Source organism: Apium graveolens, chromosome 5 (assembly GCF_009905375.1).
Source record: "Apium graveolens cultivar Ventura chromosome 5, ASM990537v1, whole genome shotgun sequence".
In the NCBI taxonomy this organism is placed as follows: Eukaryota; Viridiplantae; Streptophyta; class Magnoliopsida; order Apiales; family Apiaceae; genus Apium; species Apium graveolens.
The window spans coordinates 266,561,092-266,579,695 of record NC_133651.1 but is presented as its reverse complement, the minus strand read 5'-3'; the positions used below and the strand labels follow the sequence as shown (position 1 = coordinate 266,579,695).

Sequence of the window (18,604 nt, the reverse complement as noted above, 5' to 3'; positions counted from 1 at the left end):
TCTCTAATGGAATTAGAAATGAAAACATTCCAATGAATCAGTTCCTTACGGGGCACCTTACCAAACTGACCAGATTGAGACTCTAAATATACAGTCTCATATGAACTATCATCTCCACAAAAGAAGTTCAAGGAAATGATAAATACTATACCCTTCTCGAGTAACTCCGACTCGTATATGTGTTTAATACTTTCTGCTAGAAACATGAGTTTATCATACTCATCTTCGTGTAGTTTCTTATAATACTTAGGTCACTATCCAAAAATAGAAAATACTTTCCACTTAATTAACCTCCTGACTAGATCTAACTTCTCATGATTATGAGATCCTTGAATAAGTACATCACACTTATATCCATCAAACACTTGTATTTATACCTTGCTTCTTCAATATTAGAACATTTTAGACATATATGCTGTCAGAAATTTCATGTGCAGGTATTGCATGTAACAAATTTGACGTATTTGAGTATGTCTATTTTGTCAGGGTGCTCTCTTCCCTTTCTTCCATAGTTCCCAGCACATCCTCTCGTTGATCAGCTTTGATGAATTTTCACAGCTCTGCCCCCATCTTCTCAGTATTTGAGTTATTTTAGTCATTCATATTATCAACATGACTGGGAATTGACACTTCACAAGTTGTAACGGTTCGTTCATTTTCAAAGAGGTTTGAAAAATCTACTACTCTCTCCTTCTCCTCAATCAACACTCTCACTTGATTGATTTTGTTATCCAATTGAGTGATTTTGTTATTCATATGATGTAAGAAGGTCCTAGTAAGTACCCGGATGAGGTGCATCCTTCGAAAGTTTTGAGGCGAAAATATGTCAAATTTGTATTTTTCATCATTTTTCATCATTTGCTTTCGTTTTTTATTAAAACTAGCTCTATAGCACGGATATGCTCTAAATTGCACGAATATGTTATTTTAATTGCAGTTGTTGACGGTATATTCATATTGTGTTTGGTGGATAATAGATTATGTATTTGTTTGTTTATATAATGAGTATTTTTTGGGGTATGATGGCATCAGTGTAGAATATGTTCTCTGACATTTGACATTAAGCTAAAATAACATTTATAATGTTTTCCTTATTGTCTACTGGGTGATTTATATGGATTATTGTTACGAAAATGTATATGATTATTTAAACTACTGCAGAATATAGTAGTTTATTCACATATACTTTTAATTTATAACTGTTATTTGAATTTAAGTCTTCTTGAATTTTTATTTTTGACCTTAATAAATTTCCCCCTCCCTTGTTCAATCTTAACAAATACACAACTCTGAACATGTTAAGCGCCTTATGGTTGTATTTGATACAGAAATCTTACCATAATTTTTCATTTTAATCCATACCATTCGTTCACGTTGTGGCATGTAAGGACGTATACATACCAATATAAACTAGCATGATCAAATGTTTTATAAATACTATAAATTAAACCATATATAGATACACACACACCCACCCACACATTCATGCCTAATACATACATTTTTCAGTTGATATTTTAATATTTAGTAGATCTAAATATTAGTATTAATGTGACATACGGTATATGTCATCAAATCGTGTGATAAATTATCATAAAAAGGGTGTGACGAAAGTTATTGAAATGTATAACAAAAAATTATATTTTTGTAATTATAAACTATATAATCACTTAAATATATTGCCACTTATTTATAAAATAAGAAAAAATAGCCGATATTCTCATTTTTTTGGTATACTTTGACCCAATATACATGTTGTCGGTTTGTTAGTCATAAATACCAATGTAAACTCTAACCTCAATAGTGTATTTAATTTATATTAATATATGCAGAAGTATGTACTCGTACCTTCGCTCAACCTCATACATTTACTTTTTGCGTGGTAGCCGCCTTTAACGACCTATGTCCAGGTGGTTCATTCCATCTTCTCTTTCTTTTCCATATTTAGGCTTAAACTTATTAACTATTTTTATGAGTCATTGAATGACTGAGTCAATTTAGACCTTAATTAGCAGAATTAATTCTCCACTGTGTTTAGTGAATTTTATTTTTTTAACATTCTATAATACTCGTAGCTTTGTTGGATGATTTAAGTACTGAAATGATAAATTTACACAAATTTATTGGAATGAATATAAGTTTTAGTGCCATATCTTATATACATATGTACCTCATGCTAAAGTAGCATTTTGCATTTCATGTTTACTCTATTACCTCTAATATTTCAAAATTATACAAGATTATGTTTAGCGTATTGTTCATGTTTGCATATGAGAGTTGTTTCGATATTTGAATTTGTGTGACACGGAGATATGCTATTTGGTGTGACGTATTTAGTTGATACGATATTTGATTAATTTTTTGCTATGTTTTCTTAACATTTTAATCTGCTCCACCCGATTCAGCAATTTGGACATCTCTTTATTTATTATTATTTTAGTTATATAGGGACATCACTCATAAAATATCTTCATTTATAATTAAGTTTCCCACATATAACTATTGTGTATTATTATTATTATTATTATTATTATTATTATTATTATTATTGTTATTCTTATTATTATATAGACCTACTATTCAAATAAAAATCTAACTCAAATTACGTATTTTTATTTCTCAATGAAATTTGAATTTATAAATATTAATATTTATTTGTACTTTTCATTTATAATTCACTTGTTTAAATTATTTATTTGATAATTAATAATGTATGAACTCGTGTTCAGAATTTAAACTAAGGTTAAAGATAATTACAATTTTTATTTAATACCATTAAAAAATCATTACCTAAAATATTATTATATATGTATGTATGTACGTATGTAAAGGCGAATGCTTTAGTAAGCGAACCGAGCTTTAGCTGGGTGAAATTTTTGAAGTAAAAGGTATAAAAATTATCGCTGGGTAAAAAATAAAAAAATATAAAATACAAATTTCAGTTTTATTATTTTATTTGGTGAGTTATAGATGAGAAATAGATTGAGAGACAGAGCGAGTAAAGCTTGACAAAAACAGAGCTGCTAGTACTGTGCATTGGATAATCTGAACATCAGGACATCTGGTCTAGCATTCGATTTCACATTCATTCTCTTATTCATCATTGGAATTTGGAAGGTAATTCTCTAATCATTTTAGTTTATTCCTTGCTGAAATAATATACGCATTCTAAGTGTTTGATAAAATGCCCAATAAAAAATTTTGAATTTTTAGTTCAAATTATGTACTAAATATTTGACAATTGAATAGATTTTAAGGATGTGTGATCAACAACCCAAGAAACGGATGAAGTCACTCTTTTCTTTTTACAAGAAAGAGAGCGATGTACAAGCACCTGCATCAAATATTCATATGACTGATGATCCTGATTCAACCCCTAATTCTTTTCCTACAATTGAAGTGGAAATTCCGGTTGATTTTCCTAAATAGCAGTGTGTTAAAACTGATGGCTTACAAAGGCAGTTTGTAAATTTTCGGTGAACCAACAAGACCGTATTCGAAAGGAGTATATACAATTAGGCCCTTGTCAGCCTAACTTGGAAAATTATCTACCAACATTTGATGGACGTGATAATCGTCCTTTTCAACATAGGTGGTTTTCATTATTTCCATGGTTGTAGTATTCGGTAGCTACGGATAAGGTGTTTAGTTTTCCTTGCTTTGTTTTTGAAAAAAATCTGCCAAAGTCGCCTCTGTTCACTACTAAAGGATGCAATAATTGGATCATAATGTTAGCCGAAAAGAAAGGAATCTGTGAACAATATATTGGATAATTAAATTCTTTCCATCAGAAGAATGTTCAAAATTGGGCTGATTTGTCAAGAACTTCGAAGCACATTGATAGAGTGATTGATAAGCTTCTGCCAGAAATTTTAAAGCAAAATAGATTGCGTTTAAAGACGATAATAACAGCTGTAAAGTATCTTGGCAAAGAAGGGCTGCCATTTGGAGGTCATGACAAATCTTTAAACTCAAGTAGTAGAGGACATTTCATTGAAATATTTAGCATTTATGCAGGTCTCAATGAAGAGATTGCGAAATTTGTTCTTGAAAATGCTCCTAAACATGCCATGTACATTGCACCATCAATTCAGAAGGAGATTCTAGAAATAATTGCTGCTAAAATTTGAAACAAAATTCGTGGAGAAATTGGAGATGCCAAATTTTGTATCCTAGTTGATGAGCCACTTGATGTATCCCATAAGGAGCAAATGGAAATTATTATCAGATTTATTAATGAAGGAGGATTTGTTCGAGAATGGTACTTTGAAATTGTTAGTGTTAAAGAAACTTCATATCTTAATATCAAGAAACATATATGCCTTTTTCTTTTCGCAAACAAACTTCAAGTGCAGAATATTCGTGATCAGGGGTACGACGGGGCTAGCAATATGCGAGGTCAATTACATGGATTAAAGACATTATTTCTCCAGTCCAAGTGCATATTGCGTTCACTGTTTTGCTCACCGACTACAATTAGCTCTGAATGCTTGTGCTAGAGATGTCCCTGATATGCATAATTTTTTTCAAATGCTAAGCTTAATTGTCAATTTTCTCGGATCTTCATCAAAATGTACCAATATGTTAAAAGATATTCAAAAAGCAAAATACTCAGAAAGTTTAGCTGATGGAGATCTTGAAACAGGAACGGGCCTTAATCAAACTTGTAGTTTGAAACGAGCATGTATGACTCGGTGGGGCTCTTACTTTACTTCTGTAAATACTCTAGTTCATTTGTTTAAAGAAGTTACTGAGCTTCTTCAAAGTATGATAACTGATAAAGAACTTACAGGAAGTACAAGAGGTGATGCAAAATGTTTTCTTAAGGCATTAAGGGCATTTGATTTTGTTTTTTGTTTGCTATTCACTAATAAAATCATGGGTATAAATGACTTACTTTCTCATGCTTTGCCAATCACAAGACATTGTTAATGCTATAAATTTAGTTTCAAGTACAAAGACACTTCTTCAAGAATTAAGAGAACATGGTTGGGATAATTTTTTCTAAGTGTCAATCAATTTGGTGAAGATCATGGTTTTGAAAAGCCTAAAATAGATGTTGCTTACTCAATAGGGATTGGTCATGGTTGTCAATAGCATGATTTAGTTACAAATGAACATCACTATCATTTTAGCATATTTAATGTGATTATTGATGTCCAACTGGCGGAGCTAAATGACCGGTTCACGGAGCAAAGTATAGGACTACTTGTTTTAAGTTATGCATTGGATCCAAAAAATTAGTTCAAGAAGTTTGATATCGACCAGATTTGTGTACTTGCAGAGAAGTTTTATCCGGAAGATTTTGATGCATCAGAGGTACGAGCTTTAAAGTTATAATTAGCGCATTATAGGTGTCAAGTAGTTTCTCATAAGATTTTCAAGAATTATCTTCTCTTGCACAATTATGTAGACAATTAGTTGAAACTGGTTTAGACAATCTTTTTCCATTAGTTGATATATTGATTCGTTTAGTTTTGACGCTTCCTGTTTACATGGCTACTACAGAACGGGCATTCTCAGCAATGAAAATTATAAAAACAAGGCTGAGAAATAAGATGGAAGCCAAACATTTTTCCAGTTGTATAATGCTTCACATTGAAAAAGAATATATTGATGATGTTGATTCAGAGGCAGTAATTGATCATTTCGAGTCCACCGGAGATCGTAGAGCTCAATTTAAATGAGGTATTATTTACTTGTAATTTTGAGCCTGTAAGTGAAAAAAATTATATCGCTGGGTAAAGTTATTTAATACAATAAAAAAATCATTACCTAAAATGTTATTATATATGTATATATGCATGTATGTATGTATATATGAATGAATATATGTATGTATGTATGCATGCATGTATGTATATATGTGTGTATGTATCTATGTATGTATATATGTACGTATGTATGTATGTATGTATGTATGTATGTATGTATATATATACGTATGTATATATGTATGTATGTATATATGCATGCATGCATTGATGTATGTATGTATCTATGTATGTATGTATGTCTGTGTATTTGTGTTTGTTTGTATGTATGTATGTACAAATAAAAGTATGCATGCGTGTATTTTTAATCACTATTTAATATGAGTTATAGACAAATATTCATATTAATTATGCAACATAATAGACTTTAATAAATGAACGATGAGATTAAATAAATATTAATGTAATATTAAAGATTTGATCAAATATATAATAATGACTTAGATATAGATTTACCTATTAATGTGTTAATTATGAGAATAAGTATGAAATAAATTTTATATAAGTACTAATGTTTGGAGAATATTTATTAAATATTAATAAAAATATTAATAATTAAATTTGTTATATAGTAATGAGTTTAAATAAATATAAACATTAAATATGTAATAATGAATGTGAACTAATGGTTAAAATGAATATTTTTATGTATATTAAATGGAGTATTTATGATTAAATTTGTTCACTGAACCCCTATGTTATTGTATTATAGCTCTATAGCCCGTGCAATGCACATACATACTCTAGATTGTGCTAATTGAAACTGTTTTCGCTGTAATTGTTGATGATGTATTTATGTTGTTATCTAATGTATGAATAATTTATTTGTTTATGCATATAAGCACGAGTGATTGAGGTATGTCTGCAATGGTGCATTCGTAGGAAGTAATAAATTATGTTAGTATATATTGTTGGCCACTTCATAATTAAATGGTATTTGTAATATGTTAATTCTTAGAAAGTAAAATAAATACAAGTGATTATGTGTGCCTGATGTATATCAATCACTTTGAATATAAAATAATTATTAATTTGTTTATTAATTATTTAATGTGTTTATGTTAGAACTGTGATTGATGAGTCATACTATATAGGCAATTGATGTCAGTACTGTAAGTTCACTCACTGAATGACATATGATACTCTCCGTCCCAATAACTTTCTATTTTGGGATGTTCTAATAGATTTTTAACGTTTCCTAAAATAGCATATTATCTTTACAATGGCTCCAAAATTTACCTTCGCTTTCTTAATTCTTCTTCGACATAATTCATTTTTTAATCTTTGTGTTTAACAACGATGTTAACAACCTATGAGACGGTGGGAGTATATGATATATGTCATAAAGTGATTAATAGTGAATATAAATCGTACATATCTGTATAAATAATTTATTTTGTTTTTTATTTCGTTGAATTTAATATAATATTTCGTGATTTCATTATGTTTGAGGTGTGGTTAGATTGATGACAAAAAAGAATATACGAGTATGTATGTGTGTGTATGTCCCTGTACTATATTAATTTTTATGTATGTATATATTTTTTGTATGTATGTATATATGTATGCACATATTAATTATACAATAATTGATAATTTTTAATAAATGAGTGATGAGGTGAATTAAATATTATATAGATATTAATGTAGCAGTATAATTGTCATATGAATTAATTTGTTCAACAAACCTCTCACGGATGTTAACAACCTATGAGATGAAGTGGAGTTATGATATATGTCACATAAATATTAATAAAGAAGTATAAATCATACATATGTGTATAATTGGTTTATTTTATTTTTATTTAATGTATTTTAATATATTATTTGGTCATTTCATTGTATTAGAGAACGATATTAAATTGATGACAAATAAGAATTTATGAGTATGTATCAATGTGTGTATGTATGTGTGTATGTGAGTGCATCTATATTTGTATGCATATATGTATGTATATATGTATGTATGTATGTATGTATGTATTATATATATATATTTATTCTATATATGTATGCATGTATGTATATATTAATATTTATTTATAAGTATTAATGTATGTATGCACATATTAATTAGACAATAATTAATACTTTTTAATAAATAAATGAGAATGAAATAAATATTATATAAACTTTAATGTATATTAATGTAAAGGTATATTCGTCATATTAATTAAATTGCTCATCAAACCCCCCATGTTGTTATATTATATATATAATAGATTTGATACAGTAATCGAATATCATTCTTACAATTTCAATTCAACAAGAAATTATAGTGTGCGTGCAGGTTTTGGGGTGGTTTGTGCGTGGAGGTTTTTGATCATCGTCAATTGTTGTGAGAATTGATTGAGAAAATCAGAATGATAATTTATCTGAAAAGGTAATTTTAGAGGGAGCACAACCGTTCTTTGAAAAAAAATGAAAATATATCTAATGACTAATATTAGACAGTCGTCGATAAACGAATGTATTGTAGTATATTGGCATGATTTCAATGTTCGGGATTCGACATTGTCAATTTCAGAATATGGATTTTCATAGTGACATGATTAAGTTAAATTTAAAAATTCAAACTCCGTTCCAAAAATATGGTCAAGAAGATGATTAAACTAAATAGGGGTAAATACATGTTCTTCGATAACTTTTAAGTGATTGCTAAATACACGTTTTAAAATTGATGGCAAATATTAATAGGACAGAGGGAAATGTCATTTGTTTCATTTTTAATCTTTTTAATCCTTCTTAATAGACTTGTCTTGAGCGTTGAGATTGTTTGGACTTCGGTTTTCTCTGCCTGAATGGTTGGAAAACTTCTTAACTATTAATAAAAAAAATTGCTGAAGCACTGAGATACCTGATCCTTCATGATTTTATATTTGGTCTGCCTCTTTGCAACGCTGGCAAAAACAACATCATCTCCCGTGTACAATCAACTAGAATATCACCAATACTAATTTGAATTTAATTAGTTTTTTGTTATATTTTTATTTTAATTTAATAATATATCAATATTTAATATTTAATGATATTATGTCTCCAAATTAAAGATTAAAATTATTTGTTAAATGATATTATTCCCTTAAAAAGAGTAAAATAAATTAGGCAATATCATTTAGAGGATAAATTATTTACCAAACAATATAATTTGTTTAGGATTCAAATTACTAATGATTCAGTATTTTAATCATTAAGAAATAAATTTGTCTGATTTGTAAAATGACCACGGAGTTATTAAATAAACAAGGTACATCAAGTAAATAGCGGTGTTTCCAGATTCAGTGCCAAACAAATATTTTACAAGTGTTAATTCTCGACGTTCAATTCCATAAAATTCATGAGAATAACCGACAACTAAAACTTGTTACATTCAATAACAAAACTGTAACTATAAAATTAGTGCAAGTTAACACTATATACTTATAATACACTTTATCATATAACTCATTACACTAACAAAAAATACATTAAATTATGAGAAATATTAGACAAGACTCAGGTATCAAGTTTGGTTTCGCTGGTACAAGCATCATAGACTGATTTAATATCATGATCATGCACTTCTGTATATCAACATAAATATGAAGGTTCTTTGAGTTGTAAGGTTGCAAACTTGTAATGGAAGAATCAAGTATTTGAGCTATATCGACTAGTAAATTTTGTCGTTCTATACAATTCTGCAATTTTAGTGGGATAAAAGATAAAAAAAGGGTATTAAATAATTCTTATATGGAAACTAATATTTAATTAATCTACCTGTGAAATAAATATAAAAAAGGGTTTTAAGGATTACCCTTTATTAAAGAAAATTCTTGACAGTGTTAACAAAACACAGAGAAATTAGGAATTATGCGAAATAAAGTACATCATAAATTCAAGGAGAATCCATCATTGTACACCATATCACCATCATATAGTTCTTGAAAAAAGACAAAGAAGCAGTGTTTTTTACTTCTACAATGTAGACAGTATAATCAGAAATTAACAAAATATGTTTTAAATTTCTGAAATGTTATTAATTTGTATTTGATGTGTTTTAGAGAATATTTACACATTTTAAGCCCTGATAGGGAGGTAGTCATTGTTATTTTCTTTCATAATGAATTTTTTTTGGTAGAAAGTTGCTGCATTAAAAAATGTATAAAACACCAATTTATGCGGGTGTACGATAACATAATTTCAAAAGGGAAAATGAAGCCAAAAAACTAAGAAGAATAACCATTACCGGGACAAACTCTACTCCTGGTTCAGGACAATCAAATTGAACAAGATACCTACTATGATCTATAGTTAGAGACACTGCCATCATGAATTTCTCCGGGCTTCAGATATTTGTAGTTACACGTTTTCCAACAGATAAAAACATAACAAGATTTGTTGAAAGTTCCTCCTTAACACCTGAATAAAATACTATCTAGTGTGATATATAATCGATAAAATTTCTATAATAAAATTACATCATGAATTTTAAAGAAGTCAATATTTTCTAAATATCAGACAACAAAGAGAAGATATTTTGAATAAATTTTTGTCATATACACTTAAAATTTTAAATTTTTCAATAATAATACCTAGCAAATAATAATAGCTAACAAATCCTTTGAACGATGTAGTAGAGTAAGTCAAAGTCGATCCTACAGAGACAAAACTATCAATTACTACTAATTTTTGACTTGATTTAACTTGCAAATACACAATAAAAATTGAGAGATTGTTTAACTAAAATTATACTAAAGCAAATATGTTGTTTTAAACAGATAACAAAAAATATACAGAGTTAAGTATCCCTACTAGCATGAATTAATGTAATTATAATTTTCATTCCCAATCAATCATATACTACTCAAGAGGAAAGATGCACCTTATAAAATACCAATAACCTCTCTCAAATATTAATGGGTTTTCTAAAATATAATCAAGCCTACTTTATGGTATCATGTATTAGACTATATCATGTATATAAATATGACCTAATTATAATATATATACATGCATCTCCCGATCAAAACTATGAGTATAGATTAATAACGGAAGCGTGCCTGAATCAAAAGAGTCTATTGATGAATCTTGAGAGAGAGCGAAGAGTTTGAGCACTTGAGAGATTTGATCTTCACTATTCTACTCTATATGTAAGGATGGTGTATATGTATTTTTTTGAATAGTATGAGAAAACATAACGTTATGTTCTAACATAAGGTTCATTATATAAAGGGAATAATGTGACCAACCCTTATGGGCTAAACCCATAACCACCATCCAATTTATGGGCTTAAGTATTTAAGCCATTATATATATCCAAATAGATATATATTGGATGTATTAATTAAATATATAACCGTCCATCAAAGTTATGCGCTTAGGTACTTAAGCCATTATATATATCCAAATTGATATATATTGGATGTATAAATAAAATATATATTAAGTGCTATTTATAAATTTAATTATTAGTTAGGCTAGATGACTAATAATAATACCCAATGAGCCATAAATAATAGACTGGATTCCGTCGAATCAAACATCATGCAATTTAGAGACATTAAACAAAGCATCATAACTTCTGAACAATTTGTTCCACCTATTTTCATGGAGAATTTCATGTCTTTATTGGATAAATCACAACCATCTAAATCCAACTTTCGCTAATAAATAGATAATGGTTATGTTAGGAATATGTTGTAGGCTTGATGATATTTCACCAAAACACCTTAGTAGATTTAATTAAGTATGTTTGTAGCTTTCAACGGATAATCTTACTCTGTCATCCGTTGAAACACAAGAAACAGGTCAAAGGACATCGATTATGAACCGATGTTAAAAAAATTTAAAAGCGATGTCTTTGCATGTGTAGAGAAAGGTTCAGAGTTTTAGACATCGGTTTTAGGCCGATGTCTAAGATACCAGTAGACAACAGTTCTAACTTAGAAACTGATGTCTTTTTTCTAATATATTACATTTTAACACATGAACACGAGTTCAATAATAATTTATCTTTTAATTTCTACCAATTTAAGCATATGACACACAAAGAAAAAAAGACAAAGACAACGTTTATAAAAAATAGGATGTTATAAATAAGTATTTTTAACTTCGGTTATTTTATGAACTGATGTAAATTAAAATATTAGACATCATCTATGTAAGCTTGTATTTAAGATAACTTTTGAACTGTTGTTAAAGATGTAATTTAACATCGATCATCTTATACTAAACTGATGTTTTGTTCGTAAGAGACATCAGTTACTATGTAATAAGCTGATGTCAAACCTCTATAGGACATCATTTATTTGTTAGATTTGATTGGTATATGAATCCTGTTCTTGCATACATATAAACCAAAACTATATCACAATAGCCAATTTTATTTTCATCAACAAACATCTAATACCATCGGTTTTCTAACTAACTATACCACCGGTTCTTTAACATCCAACCATCCAATATATTAGCACAAGTTTACATCCAAACATCCACCAAAATACAAACATCAAACATTATGACCATAATTACACATAATTGGCTTTTACTAAAATACAAACATCTAAATTACAAACTTTAAGTCCGCAATTAGTGCAAAGACTCCAACTTTATAATTGGCTTTTACTGTACAAGTGGATAATGGAGTATGAAACTCGGATGAGGATCAAGGGCCAATGTTAGTAATTCTTCACCGCAGAAAACTCCTGTATAGAGATTATTATAGTTAAAAGATGGAAATAGAAAGCCCCAGCAGAAATATCCAGACTCCCATGCAGCTGTTGGTGGTTTCTCTTCTGGATTAGGACCCTGAAATTAAACCACACCAAGAATAAAATTTCATTTTCTGGGTCAAGACTGGAGTGATCATCTAATTAACATGAATTTAACTATGTATGTAAGAACACAGCCTTGACATAACTATGCTTAAGGAATTCTTTGAACTGACATGGGACATCTACTCTAATAAAGTCCAAGGCAAGCTAATGTGTTGTTTATAACAACCAACTGTAAAAAAATTAAGTACACCCAAATCTTTCTGTTTATGGTTAGATATAATCTTGTACAAGTTCTCCACCCAAATCCATAATTTCTTTTTTCATGTTAAGAGTTATACCAAAAACTGTGACACATTTGAAACTTACAATCGCTACATGCACCAACCAAACTGAGAAACAGAAAATGAAAAACTGCAGCTTGAGCATACCTTACGTGCAAGCTTCTCCAATCACAGCTTCTCTCATGTCATCTGCTTTCTTCTCAGGCCACTGGAAATGCCTTAGTACTGCTCGCTCATTAGCCTGTAAATATTAAAGGTGCATGTGGAAACATTACTAAAAGTGTAATATATAACATAAAATTGATTAACAATAAACAAAGAATATTGCAGCTGACTAGTTTGAGTATCATAATGATATACGCTGATATTTATAATCCTTGAAAAAGAAATTACCAATGATAAAATTTCCTTGAAAAAGAAATTACCATTGATAAGCAGCAGCCAGAACTTTCTGGATGAGGCCTTCTACAAACTCCCTTCTTGTTTTGATGTCTTATTTAATATGCAATAATGCATAAATATAGTTAATCAGTTTATAACAAATACGTTCAATGGAGGATCTAGAGATACACATATGACCAAAAGAGTGAATTATCAGATTCTTACGGCGAACAAATATGTTGAACGATTTTGTATTTCTCCAACAATGCTGTTATGTGCACTACTAGCAATCTATTTACTGTGATCTATTAAAATATATCAATAGTTCCTAAAGTTCAATTAATGTGTGATTTGGTAGCATTACCAGATATATAAAAAACTAAAATTATTTACCACCAAAGACATGCAGTTTAATAAACACATTCTGCAGTTGATCAATAGAGCACATGCTTACCTTATTGTAGTTGTGCCCAAGGGACTTCAAGCAAGTTGCAGAATTTTGGAGACATCTTGTGTGTGTCCTTGTGCCACAACACAAGTGGCCTTGACTCAGGATTACGCTCTGCAGATGATTCAGTAAGCCAGTAAAACAATGCCCTCCAAGCCTTCTGATTCACAGTCACATACCCAGAATACTGAGCAAAACCGACATTTGTCGGCTGCCCAGGCAATTCAATAATTCTACCCTTTTCTTGATCAGACAAAGAATAACTACTCCCCACATAAAGAAATGACAAAGTAAATCAAAAAAAACTCTGAACTACCCATTAACTAATTATTTATCAAGAATCATATAAAACAAGAAAATCTGCAGTTTCTGAAACTACCCAAATCACAAAATTTAATAATAAGCTTATAAAACAAACAAAAAACAAAAAATACCCAAAAACACTAATCACAAAGTATTCTTGGGTTCTCTTTGAGATATACACACATGAAGTTACAAGTTACATTCTCTGTATCAGAACATAGGCAACGATCAGTAAGTTGGTGGCTTTATATAGCAATAATAGTTTCCCCAAATTCTATTGAATAATCAGTTTTTCTGATTTTTACTTTCTATGTATTTGCTTGGTACTTATTTATTTACATCTTCCTCCCTTTGGTTTTGATTAATCATATTCTATGTTAATAATAATTGAGATATTTGCGTATGGAAATAGGGTACGCTCCTTGTTTCCTCACTTACATTAGTCATAACTTATTACTGTGGTTACCACTTACCAGTGCTTGGGTTATACATATTTCAACATGCATCAACAATCCAGTAATCCGGCACTTTTATATTGCAGAGGTAGTTTCCCTGGACCCTAATTATATATTCTCTGTATCAAACATTAGTAAAAAAAAATCAATAACGGTGGTTTCATTTGTATCAGATTTTTAGTTCTTTGGATCCGTAACGGTCATTTCCCTGAACACTTATGAGGGATTTATTCCTATGATTTTCTTAACTCATCGCTCTTGACCATATCCTTAGCAAGAAATAACCTTTTTCAGGTTTACGCGAATCAAGTTCTAAAGCTATGTGATCATATTAGTTAACAAGTAACAACAAAACGAATTATACCATATTGTGGAACTATTACACTCACTTCTGGGAAAAAGCTTAAATAAAACCATGACTCATGCTTTTGAACCATGGTTGATTACCATATATCACAAGAATCCATCAAACTAATTCATAGATTACAATAAAACAGAAAGCTTGTGTACTTGTATCAATGAGAAGATCTACCATCACAAGATGTCAACCGAACAACCAGTGTCCTCACGAATATGCATTCCACTTAAAAATAGCTACTGGATAATGGAAAAAATGAAACTAAAACCTTAACCACAAAATCCGTTTACAACGTATAAGCAGAAAATAGGTACAATATTCACAGACATGTCATATTGACTCAGGTGCAGATGTGACCGTGCATTTAGGTGTTGTATTCAGTAAAAGCGTATTTTATAATAATAATAGACGTCGAAAAGGTGCTAATGTCCATTTAGAGGCTGAGAGTTGTACTTACCATGCAGTGTGCACCACAAAAAAGTAAAGGGTTGTAACTAACTTAGATCTTATACATTATATGTACTAGAATAAACTGTTGAATGATTGTAATTAGTTGTGATGAGGGCGTTCATAGTGTCATTACTAAATTTAAATTAAGTTAATTACTACTATATTCTTTCAGGCATTTAATCGAACAGCTAAGAGGCATTTTGGTAATGGACAGCTCTGAAATATGTCTCTGCGCCAAAAATGTTGAAATTTAATTTTATTTGATAATGAGCAAAGGTCCACATCTTTTACTTGATTCGGGTGTCACAGAAAGAACAGCTTAGCTAACCCAACCTTAAGGTGGCTGGGAATCGAACCTTAGTTCTCCCGCCAGCCTAAGCTCTGATACCATGTTAAGTAATCAGCTCATCTAAAATCTTAAGGTGTTAGAGGAAGACCCCAATAGGATCATATATTTAACAATATCTGTAATGATACATTAAAATTATAGTCGAGATTAATTTGTAGCTCTTCCAGAGTAGTGGCCTGGTTCTAGTGAATTTCTACTCTCCTGGAAGAAGTTTATACCAACGAATGCGATAATCAATATGTACAAGGTCACAAGATGACAATATTAGTGGGATACATTGGACCTTTATTCTAATTGATTGCAAAATACCATCAAAGAAAAATTATACTATGTTTCTTCTTTGTGAAGATAGCTTGCCTTCTCTTGATTGTTTTAGTTGTAATGGTACCTCCTGGAATCTAATTTAGGACAAGCTAGGTATGGATCGTTTTATCAAGCAAATATAAAAGATGTGATTTGCGGGAATTGAACCCAAACTATATCATTCATATATGCAACCTCATACAACTACACCACATGTCCTTTTTATCATACATATAATATGGAAGTGTGCTAAATGAATATTTTATTTAACTTTAAAGGTAGTTACTTGAATTCCAAAAAAATTGATCGTTAATTGAATATTTGAACAGTTAATTTTAAAGAACTTAATTTCAGATATAAAGTTAGTCATAGTACATAAATGAATTATTATCTTATTTATTAATCATTTTTTAGTTTGAAAATATATCTTATATATTTTTAACATATTTTTTATTATAAAAAGTAATTAAAATGCACACATATAATTTTTTTAAAAATATATTAAAAATAGAATCGCTTATATGTAAATAATCTATTTTATTATTACATATTTAGATAGTTCGAATGAGTCAATGCATTTTAGTTTATTTCGAATTTGAAATCAAAACTTGGCTTATTGTTAAAAAAATACTCAAAATTTGACTACATGACCCGGCCGAAAAATATCGTCACATTCTACATTTAGTAAATTTAAATTACAAGCTCGCAGAGAATATCTTATCAATAATGTGAAATATTTTAATATCTTATCTTAATATAAATTAATGTATTTGAGGTCTTGATAGGATCAAATCAATTGATTATTTGTATTAAAATTACTAAATTCACCGACAGCGTAATTGTTTTTGGGAGTTGTCCCGGTTTTAAAAATATCAAAATTTGATATAAGATCTCACGAGATTTGTTAAAACTACGATGATATATTAAATATATCTTTTTTCATTTTTCACTTGAAAAAACTAGCCTTTTAAAAAAAAAAAAATTTAGATAAGCAATATTCATTGATCAAGAAAATATTATACAAATATTTTGAATTATTTTAATATTTTAAATTATACAAATAAAAGTTATATCTTTACTATATTGTAGCATTTGATTCAAGGAAATTTACCAAAATACTATTTTTTATGAAAATATTTGTAAAAATACGGACACAGGTTATATATGTGGTTGAATATGAGGTTGATCCGTACTTTACAAATATTTTCTGCAACTTGGGTATTTATGCAAAAAATCCTTGATTCAATGCATTTTATACTACTTAAAGGGAAATATATATATATATATATATATATATATATATATATATTATTCAATAATTTGAAGGAATTAATCAGTTCAACTTATACTTATAAAACTTTATCGAATTGGAAAATATTTAATTTTAGAAGAATAGTATACAATGTTATCAAATTATTATATGAAGAAATATTAGAGTCGTAATTAAAGAAACTTAAAAACAGTTTAAATAACGATATAATTACAATTTTTCCTTCGAGTTCTTGAAAAAAATAATGAATATCAATAATAAATCTTTACAATTTATAATTTAATTTTATGTTACAACCATGATTGGTACTCGATTGCGTAAAAAATAGTTATGGATTGTTTGTCAGTGATAATGTGAATACTATATATAAGTTATTGCAATTTATTTATTACATAATTTTAATTTTTGAATAATTATAAATGCATATTATTTAAGTAATCAATTGTCTCGGTAAATGTTAATAATGAATATAAATGTACATAAATCATATATTTAGCATATAAATAATTGAAATCATCATAATTTACTAAAAAATGTAACATATGATAATTTACATGCTGACACATACACATATAACTTAATATAACCTTTTTAACAGTAATGTAAATAAAAAATAACATTTTTTCATACATACATACGTTGAATTTCAAAAAGTAACATTTTTCATTAAAATCAACTTTTATATTGACAGTATTGTAAATTTTACATTATTGTATATTATGATTGCAAGTCATTCTGACTTCAGTTATGCATTTTTTATCTTTTTAAATTGCGTAAGTTAATTATAAGTTAGTTGTGAACTCAGCAGTACATATAGTATATTTAAATAAAATTCAAATTTTTTGGTCAACTTTATATTGAACATATATGTTAAATTTTAGCTTTTTCTGTAAACATAATGACGACATTCTACAGAGTAAGTTTAATCGTTTCATTTTAAACGTACATCGACTATATTGTTTATATTCATTCATTAAATATAAATTATACAGGACAAACAAGAATATATATATTTTGCTTAATAAGCTATATTAGAAACGTTGTGTAATTTGGTAATGTATTGTATGAAAATAATACATGTTGATAAAGAATCAACTTGTATTTAATACACGTTAGACATTGTACAACATTTACAAATAAGAAAACAACTAAGAACATTATAATTGCATGACACATAAAAAAATCTAGAAAATGACCCGTGCCTCGCACGGGTTATTATGCTAGTTAACAATTCAATCATCAACCACATTAATCCCGATTCTTCAACTAATATTCAAATAAAACATCCATAACACAACATTTAATCAGAAAAAATACAATTAGATCATTTATAATATTCAAAAATGTTCGAAAAATCCAAAAATAAAAAACCGAAATCCATCACCAAGTAAAATCAATTGATAAATCCATCAAATTCAATTTAAATCATAATCATCAATTTTTCAACTAGCATTCAATTAAACATACATAACACAAA

The 18,604-nt window shown here is 28.7% G+C and overlaps 1 long non-coding RNA gene across 1 annotated transcript; it reads right to left on the bottom strand.

Moving 5' to 3' along the window:
- Positions 1-12,195: 12,195 nt before the first annotated feature.
- LOC141661735 (uncharacterized) lies at positions 12,196-15,552 on the bottom strand. Its single transcript, XR_012550111.1, has 3 exons — positions 13,646-15,552; positions 12,958-13,051; positions 12,196-12,560 (listed from the first exon to the last, which is right to left on the bottom strand). It is a non-coding gene; the product is annotated as an uncharacterized LOC141661735 (long non-coding RNA).
- Between the last annotated feature and the right edge of the window lie 3,052 nt (positions 15,553-18,604).